The sequence below is a fragment of the Papaver somniferum genome, chromosome 10 (assembly GCF_003573695.1).
Source record: "Papaver somniferum cultivar HN1 chromosome 10, ASM357369v1, whole genome shotgun sequence".
Taxonomy (NCBI): domain Eukaryota; kingdom Viridiplantae; phylum Streptophyta; class Magnoliopsida; order Ranunculales; family Papaveraceae; genus Papaver; species Papaver somniferum.
The window spans coordinates 151307346-151317882 of NC_039367.1; positions in this window are offsets into that span (position 1 = coordinate 151307346).

A 10537-nucleotide genomic window follows, 5' to 3' on the forward strand; every position below is an offset into this window, starting at 1 on the left:
AGAAACAAAAAGTCTTGATACGAAACCAGAAGAAGCTTATCTCTGAATGCACCAAGGCCAGACAACTTTCCCATATTGTCGATTGAAAGGTGAATGTCCTAACTCACGAACATGGAGTTTCCACTGTCAAGAGAGTCAAGGAAATCAATGATACCTTTTATGATGGAAAGGTATGACAAGATTGGAGAAGTTTAATCTTTCTAAACTCTTGGGTTTTTTGTTTTAATAATGTCTAGGAAACTTCTTTTTTAGAATTTATTCTTATATTTAAGAAGGATAACTAGAGTTTGGTATAGCAAATATTTTGATTACACATAACTATTTCCAACGATTTTCATCTTGCAATGTTTTAGATTTATTTATTTAAATTCTAAGTTTTTGGAAGATGAACTTGCAATATTTCATCTTATTGATTTTATATATTGCAAATGGTTATGAGATATATGTGTGTTTATGTTCGTGAACTGTGTTATTATCTCGTATGTGCTCAAGATTCAAGTCTATTATCTATTTATGCATATATTGATAAAATATATACAGTAGAAACTCCTTTAACTAATACTCGATTATTTAATAAGCTCTCTTAAATAATAGTTTTAGCCGGTCCCGAGTCGGGGACAACGTGCCAAATTAATAATTCGCTAAAATTATAAGATAATATATTTTTTATTACCTATGTAGACCCCATATGAAATATAAATTAATAATGCAATATATATATTCAATACCTTAATGATCTACGAAGATCTTTTGAAAAATGATTTAGTTCTCTTCTGTTTTTTGCTAACATCAATATCACATTGAATCTCATCTTTTATTTTTCTTATCATCGTAAGAATTTGTGGTGTTGTTTTCTCATAGCTCAACAAGAAATTATTCAGTATGATTGCCGCTTTAATAGCCTCGTTTCGCGAAGGGGGCTCTACTGAAGAACTTTCATATGAAAAAATGATTAGATATTGATATTGATTTTATATAGGAAATAAAAAATAGGATTTGATATTGTGTTTATAAGAATATAATTTGATATTGATATTGTGATTATATATGAGATAACAAAAGATATGGTGTGGTATTGTGTTTATATAGAAACTAAAAGCTTTGTATAATCTTTAATATTTAGTTGTTTCTATAGAAACTAATTATTTGATTTAATTTATCGGTTAATTAATGTCTCGCTTAATTAATATTTTTTGGTAGTCCTGACATCATTAATTTATAGAGTTTCTACTATAATGAACTTTTTGAGAAATTCTGAAGTATTGATCTTTTCCTGTTCCAATTTTATGTGAAAGTACTATATTTACTCCATAAGTTTTCTTATGTTGAGTGATTTCCGATTAAATTAATCAATAATACCTTCTTGCGGTTAATTTAGTCGAGGTTTACCGGATACAAATCTATGTGATTTGTTAATGTTCAAAGAAATCCTTCTTTTCTTGTAAAAGTAAGGTGGCTCTTGTTGTTCTCTTGGGAATGACATCAAATGGGGGAGAGTTCTTAAATGAACTTGTGCTTAATTGCCATATCTTTGTGGGGATAGCGATTGTGGAATTTGAAAGGGTTAACTTATATCTTAACAAACTCCTTGATGAATACACTAAGTTTTGACTATGTGAAATCATCGAAAGAAAGTTGATATGTTTTCTTTTAGTCATGAATTATCTTTTGTGGATTCATTATGATCCCATAATTTTCGTTCCTTTGCCAATTTATATTGACAAAAAAGGGGAGAATTATTTGGTAGTTCACACTACATACATATGGTTTATGGATCATTATGTAAGGGGGAGTGGATCATTTTAAGTGTTAGAGCACTGCTCGGTCGAACTCGTAAGCATTGTTATCTCAAGCTTGTTTGTCAAGTTTATTTTTCAAAACTATAAGTCTTGATTTCTAGTCTACTTATATAGATAAGTCTCGGATTAGGATAGTAAGTGTAGTTCAGCTTTAGACTTCACGGTGTTCATCAAATGAAGACGAAGAACTACTCAAGATAACTTGTGGAACTTCATCAACAAAATGTATGTGGAGACTTGAAATCATCTATCACTCAAAAGTATGTCTACTCTATCTCCTATTTGAGACAAAAAGTCGTATTGCTATATAGACTTCAATTATATACATTTCGTATTTCGAGCCGAGTTTATCTCGCTTATATATTTCCCGAAATATGTGTTGGTAAGCTTTCGCTTTAACCAAGTTCATCTTATTATTGACGAAAATCAAAAGATAATCATGTGAAAATCTCCTTGTAACATCTTACATGATTTGTGTGAGACAGTCATTTGATGTAGACTCGGAATGTTTCGTATTGATCATTCGATCATTTGAAAATTGCTTTGAAGCTAATTTTGTGTGAGACATCTATTGTCGCCTTCCAAGAATGTTTAAATTATTAAAATGAGGGTTTATAACATGTAACCATGATTGGATATAAACATGGTGTGTATTCACATTTGTGTAAAGTACAAAACCGGGAACCATGGTATGCGTACCTGTATGCGTACTGGCGGAAGTTCAAGTTCCGTGAATTTCTGCTGGAGTTTGGAAGTTTAAAATGGTATGTGTACCCATACGCGTACTGGCATAACCAAACTCCGGCTACTTAGGTATGTGTACCCGCTTGCATACTTAAGTAGGATATGTTCTAAAATCGGTTTGTTCATGAACTAATACATTTATATAATAAGGAATGCAATCTTTTGCAAACCGTGGCTATAATGTTCATGAAATGATTCGAGGGAATCAAAATCGATTTTTCTCCAATTGTGTCTTGTATACTTCTATGAGAATATAAACAATTGAACAACTCTCTAACTAGTTTCATTTGAGTCATTTGAACTAGTTATGATAAAGATGAATAAGGTTGATATGAAAGTTCTCATATCGCTAACCATTGGTTAACTATTGTTGAACCAACTAAGTGTACACGTTTAGGTATGGTTACCTTTATCTAAATGATGGTACATTTCATTTGTTTATAACAAGCTAAGTTCGATCTAAAGGTTGAAAGATATTAGCTTGAATCTAATCAGGTTTTCATCTAACGGTGAATATTGAATGCTTTGTTGCCAAGGTAACATTGATTTCAAACCCTGATTTGAAGACTATATAAAGGAGAACTCTAGCAACTGGGAAACTCAATCCCCACACCTCATGTGTGATACTAGTTGCGACTAGAGTCGATTCTCCTTTGAACTTAGGTTTTTTCACGAAACCCTGTTGTAGGTTAGCGACTTGAAGACTTCATTGAGATTGTGAAGCAAGACGCAACTATTTTCTCTGTAGTTGCGTGTTCTGATCTTGCTGATTTCTATCGTGATTGAGTACTATCTTATTTAAGATTTTCTCGAGATTTATTTTCCGATAGGAAAGATTGAAAAGTAGTCACAAACATATTCATCTCATCATTTGTGATTCCACAATATCTTGTTCCGTTAATCGATTAAGATTATTGTGAGGTGATTGATAATACAAGGCTGTTCTTCGGGAATATAAGTCAGGTTTATCAATTGGTTCCTGTTCACTTTGATTTATCAAAAGATGGAACAAAACTCATAGGTATATTTGTGGGAGACATATTTTTCTATTCAATAGACTTTTCTGTGTGAGAAAGATTTTTTTATCAAGTCTTCGACTTTGGGTCGTAGCAATTCTTAGTTGTGGGTGAGATCAGCTAAGGGAATCAAGTACGCAGAATCCGGCGTGGTTTAAGAGGTGTAAGGAACGCAACTGTACCTTTATCAGTGTGAGATTGGTTAGGGCTCAACTTCCTTGAATTCTTCGTTACTTCAAGTTCTCCATCGATTCCGAACATGTTCAACTCAACATCGTTGTTGTTGAAGATCCGTAGCAATAACAATACGAAAACAAAAGTTCTCAATCATTGTTATCAGTGTCATAGTACTATTATATAGAATCAAATTCCAATTGCATCACAACATTGAAATAATACTACGGTGATATGTATCACTCCCCCTTAGTCAATACTCCAAGCTGTGCCTCGGATTAGGATAGAAGTGTGTAGTTGAGATTTAGACTTCACAGCATTCACCGATTGAAGAAGAAGATCTATTGAAGATATTGGAGGAACTTCGTCGACAAAATGTATGTGGAACTAAAACTTATCTATCACTCGGAAGTATATTCTATTCTATCTTATAATGAGACTAAGTCGTATATCTATATAGACTTTATGTTTTACACATTTGAAATTTGAAGCAGAGTTTATCTCTTTTATATATTTCTCGAAATACAAGTTGGAAGCTTTCTTAGCTTTAGCTTAACTTCATCATCTACTTGACGAGTTTAGTTGTAAACAATTTATTTGTTGGAAACTAAATATTAAGTCAAGGTGATCATGTAAAATTACCTTGAACATATTACATGATTTGTGTGAGACAGTCATTTGATGTTAACTTGGGACGTTTCGTATTGATCAATTGAAGTTTCATCATCTCTAGTTCTGTGTATCTGTAATTCTAATTCTAATACAAGGTATCTCTTAATCTCAATTTCCTCTTCTTCTATTTTCCTCTTTTGAATTTTGGTTAGTCTGATACATTTCTGTCTAAATGGATGTACAAACCAACAAATTTGTTGGTTTGTTGAGTGAGATGGAACATGCAGCGCGCGCCTAATGTAAGACCGGGCGAGCTTGGGACCAACGCTGGTGTGTGAGCCAATAGCGCTGGCGCTTGTACTTCAATCTCCCGATCTAGATCCACCCTCCAGCGGCTCTGGTTAAAGTGTCGCGTTCTTTCCAAAAGCGCCAACGGATAAATCTGGACGACTGAAAACTCTTGTGATCTAACGACTATAATTTTTGAGTTCTATAAATACTCCTCATTCCAACTCTAAAGTCACACATTCTACACATTCTTCACTCTCAAATGAGGAGTATTTATAGAACTCTAAGTTGGAATGAGGAGTATTTATAGAACTCTTGTGATCAATACGAAACTCTTGTGATCTAACGACTATAATCATCTTGCCTCCCAGAGTTCGTGGTGTTAGATTCACTCAACAAGAGGATTTAGCTATTTGTAGAACCTTTGTTTTTCACACACAAGATGCTGTATTAAGTAATGTAGCTAAATCGACGTTGACTTTCTGGAGAAAGTTTACAGAATGTTCACCGCTGAAACGGGGAACATTAATGGGCGTGATTCTCACTTTTTGTCGCATCGTTTTAGTTCAATTAGTAGTCATGTACCGGAGTTTGTTGCTTTACTAATGGAGAATCACAAAAATAAGCTCAACGGTGAAGCCGTACATGAAGTGGAACCCATAAGTCTAGCGATGTGGGTAGTATCTCACGGCGGTCGTCCTATCGACTTTCATGCTTGTTTCAACATTCTTAGCGTGCTCAAAAAATGCATTCCCTACAAAGCCCTAGGAATTCCACCACCCGACGAGAATTGACGTCTATGTAGTAGTTTTTTTAATCTAATGTATTTCTTTTATTCTCATGTATGATGTGGTTGTTCAATGCAGTTTGTTTTTATTTATGAGGTTGATGGTGCAATGTTTATTTATGAGGAAAAATTTAAATTAGTTATGATATTGATGGTGCAAATGTGAAGACATCCACATGTTTGGTTTTAGATAATCGTAATAACACAAAATAAACAACAAACTAAATAACATAATACCATAGTGAAACGATTTTTCCTTCAACTTCAATCAGCCCACTCCACCAAAAAACACCCAGGACATTCCCAGAAATGCCTTCCATATGTTTCTTCTTCAGAAGAAGTCCGCAAATGCATAAAAGTCTTGCAATTCGTCTTTGAGCATCCACTGATTCTCTGTGGAAAATGTGTGTATTCATGATCTCCATATCCACAATGCTTGCAGTGTAATAACTCCTTCTTCAATTTGGCTTGAAGTTTGAAGTTTTTGCAGAGTGTTGCAATCTTTTCTTCTTATTCTTTTCAAATCTTCATAGCATCATCTAGCATATGTGGTTCCTATCTGGACAGTTGGGATCTTGACATTGTAAATACCTGAGATTTTCTGGTTGTGATTCAATCACCATTCTGATGCGTGAACAACCTTCCCGCGGACACTTTGAATACATCCAAGGGCATTTCATAAGACTGTGGTTATCCATGAAACATAATGGACAAACCTCTTTTGCTTCGACACAATATTTTCTTCGCTTTGCCTTTAGAAAACATGGTGGATGATGAGAAAGACATTTGTTGGTTTGGTTGAGAATAAAACCTAGTGTTGTATTTATAACAAAAAAATAGGCATTGGTGATTCAAATGGGAGGTTTTAGTAAAGCCAAATCCCATGGTAATTTAAACGGGCGGTTGTAGTAAAGCCGAGCAGTTTTACTACAAATTCCAACGGCTAAATTTCCAACGGCTCGATTTTCTTTCTCGACCTATAAATTCCATTCTTCCCATCTCCAAAATCACATCTTCTTTTTTTTTCCCTAAAACTCTTAATCTCTCTCACTCTGCAGAAATGTCTGTTAGAAATCGTGGTCCCAAGTTTACTAAAGAAGAGGATGTAACTATATGCAAAGCATATTTTTTCATAGGGTAATCACTGGTATGGGCTCTCAAGACGGTTCTTTTTGGGAGAACGTTTTTCAATGTTCATCTCACTGACGGGAAACCCAGGAAACCGAGATGCTCGTCGATTGCGTGCTCGTTTTCAATCTATTAGGCTTGCAGTCCAGCCATTTCTTGCTCTGGTAATGGAAATTGATCGAGAAAAGTTCATCGGTGTAACTGAGAAGAAGTGATCCAAACAACTCTTGATAATTGGGAGGAAGCTCATGATGAGTGCCAAATATTGTATATATTTATCCCTTTTTGTTGGCATTTAACTCATCTTTTGTGCAGTAATTCTACATTTTATCCCATATTCTGTATTTTCATTGTTTTCAAGAATAAATATTTTTCTTACTTAATTTTGCATTTTTAGGTAATAAATAAAGTCTGGATAACTTGCGGAGCGGAAAAGAGCTGAAGAGTGGTGAAAAGCCGGAAGAAATTACGCAAGGAAGCCGCAAAGAATGGTGCGCACAAGACCAAAAAGCTAGGAATGGGCTCAAGAAGGAAGAATTGTTCTTAAAGAAGATATGGGCTTGGCATACCCAAGGCCCAAAACCCTTACCCAAACCCATTTTCTATATCCATACCCGCCTCCATTCTCAGCCGTTAGATCGGATCCATCTCATCATCCAATGGTCGCTTCTTCATCGTTCATCAAAATCTGAAGTCCCTGCAAAACACCATAGTACCTAAATTCCAAGCCTTCAGATTATATCACATTTAGATCCTACGGTCGCTTCTTTGCCTGCTCATCAAACCTCGATATTTCCGCTTAACACTACAACACCTAACCTCGATCTTCGCCGTTAACTTCGTTGTATCAAGACATCCGACGGTCGCTACCAGCCTCTTCAGGGGTAGCCATCCGATTCACCTACAGCTTCGCATCCAGTGACTCAGATTCGCCAACATCGAAATCCGCTACACCCGACCAACACTCTAGTACCTAATGCTATACCTTAACCAAACATACCCTCCATCATTCCCATCGACTTCTTCTCCCCCATTCTCTGCAGAAACACCCATTCCGCCACCATCACCTCCACCTGCTACTTCCACTGCCATCGCCACCACCTACACCAACTACCACCAACTACCCCCATATCTGCAAAAAAAAAAAAAAACCATCCACTTAGCCTTTATTGTTTCATCAAACCCACACTCACGCCTCTGAACCCTAGGGTGTGGAGTTGATGAAGTAATTCATGCTAGACACAAAGCAGGAGCGTGAGAAGAATCAGAGCAGAGAGATAAAGCATGGGTCGACGATGTGGTGAAGACCTGTCAATCAAATTAGGTAAAAAAAAATCAAACCCTAGGTCTGTAAAATTAGGGTTTTTAATTTAGGGTTCATAGGTCCCTTTTTGTATAAATTGAACACAAGGGTGTCGAATAGAAGGTGTTCTTGGACTAGCCAAGTTACCAATTAGGTTTAATTTCAATTTTAGGTTTAATTCCAATTTCAATTTCAACTGTTAAAATTTTAGGGTTCTTAATTTAATTCAATTTCAATTTTTTTTTTGCTTTGCTGTTAGTTCAATTTACCTTATGTTAATTTCATGTTCATTGCATTTCATTTCAATTCCAATTTCATGCTCAATGTCTGTTAATTTTAGTGTTTGATGTCTGTTAGTATATGATTTGTGTATGTTACTATGTTATCTCTGTGATGTTTACTGTTTTGTGTGAATGTTAGGTTAAAGCCTTTGAAGCATTGGATTGATTGAGCAGTGGGGAGAAACTAGTGCTCACTAGTGACTGTGAGCAAACTGGTTCTCTTTCCACTCTAGTTGTATGCTTAGGCTCTCTTGTTTTGTCAACTGTTAGCTTCTCAAATGTTAGGCTTAGTTTACTGTTTTGTGTCAATGCTAGGTTAGAGCCTTAGAGCATTTAGTTGATTGAGCAGTGGGGAGAAACTAGTGCTCACTAGTGACTGTGAGCAAGCTGGTTCTCTTCCCACTCTAGATGAATGCCTAAAGCCATTGCCTTGGCTTTGCTTTTCTTTGTCACTGTCACTGCCACACCATCACTGCCTTTGGCCGTTGGCCACTGTTTTTCTTCATTTTCCACTGTCCATTTTTCCTATATCAATTTTCACTGTTCTTGTCTTAGTGCCACCATTACTTCACTGCCATCTCTTCTTTTCTCCTTGCCTTGCTACTCAGCTGCCTTGGCCACTGCCCTGCAACCCTGCTGCTGCTGCTGCTTTCCTTCCTCTTTCCACTGCTGCTGCTGCAACTGAGCTTGGCTCACAGCACAAGCCCAGCTCATCATTAGGTTACCAAGCCCAGTTCTCAGTCATTACAAAGGCCCATGTCACTTTTAAAGTAAAAGCCTGACTCAATCAAAGCCTGAACTCAATTAAAGGCCCAGTCCAATTCAGGTTTAAGGCAAAAGCCTAATTCAGTCCACCAAAGGCCCAGTTCACTGTCAAGGGTACTCAAAGCCCATTGACATTCAAGATCCCAGTGCACTTCAAAACCAAAGCCAAGCCCACTGTGCCTAGAAGTTACCAAAGCCCAATAGCAATTTAGGAGCTCAAAACAGCTACACACTCCAAAACACACCCAGTCTCTGTGGATCGACCCGTACTTGCACGAGCTACAACCGACGACCGTGCACTTGCGGTATTACTGTAGGCCCGCGTTTCATTTCGCTTCAATTTTATACGCTTTCCCGGGTCCACCAGCTCATGGTAAACCTTTTCGTCACGAAGCGTGTTTTAGAATTCTAAAAGATGTTCCATCTCAAGCACATCTGTATTGCACTCGAATGCCTCTCCCGGTCTTTACAATGGAAGAAGATGTTACTTTTGTTCGATTTTGGTTACATCGTATGATGAGACCAATGAACATTGACTATTTCTGGGAAAGAATATTGTGACATTTTTTGAAAAAACGGGGGTCTAACAACCACTCCCAATATTTCACTTAGCAATATGTATGGACTAACTCCAATATACTTTCAAAAGAATTAACTAGACAGTCAGACTCAATCTTAAGAAAAGTATATCAAAGAGTTATATCTTAATTTCTCAATTCAATCGTCTGCAATCAAACAAATAGGAATTTGTATGCCCGATTGAATATAAGAAATAACTTGAACAGTATCAAAAACCAATATCCAATTGTGAATCAATTCAATTAATAACCAAAGGTTGGATTCACAATTGATTGAACTTACGCACAACCTGTGATATTTCAATTATATAAACAAATATAATGCGGAAAAATAAATAAAACAGACACCAGAAGTTTTGTGAACGAGGAAACCGCAAATGCAGAAAAACCCCGGGACCTAGTCCATATTAGAACACCACAATGTATTAAGACGCTACAGACACTAGCCTACTCCAAGTTAACTTCAGAATTGAATGTAGTTGAGCCCTAACTAATATCACATAGATCAAGGTACAGTTGCGCTCCTTACGTCTCTGAGTCCCAGCAGGATCCTACGCACTTGATTCCCTTAGATGATCTCCCCCACAAATCGATTTTAGAACATTATTCACTCAAGTAGTTCGCCAGTATGCGAATGGGTACACATACCTTAGTGGTCGGACTATGTTTGGGTTCGCCAGTATGCGAACAGGTACGCATACCACCAAACTCAGCAGAAATTCCCGGATTTGAACCTCACTCCAGTACTCGTACCAGCATGCATACAAGGTTCCCGGACTTTCACTAAGTACGCATACGGGTATGCATACCATGGTTCCCGAACTTGGACAACATATATGCAAGTACACATACTATGCTTATATCCGATTGTTCTAAACTCTCATTTCAACCATTAAAACATTTTTGGAAGACTACAATAGCTGTCTCACACAAACTATTAGCTTCAAAGAAATTTTCAAGTGATCGAATGATCAATACGAAACATTCTAAGTCTACATCAAATGACTGTCTCACACAAATCATGTAAGATGTTACAAGGCGTCATATAATCATCTTTGACTT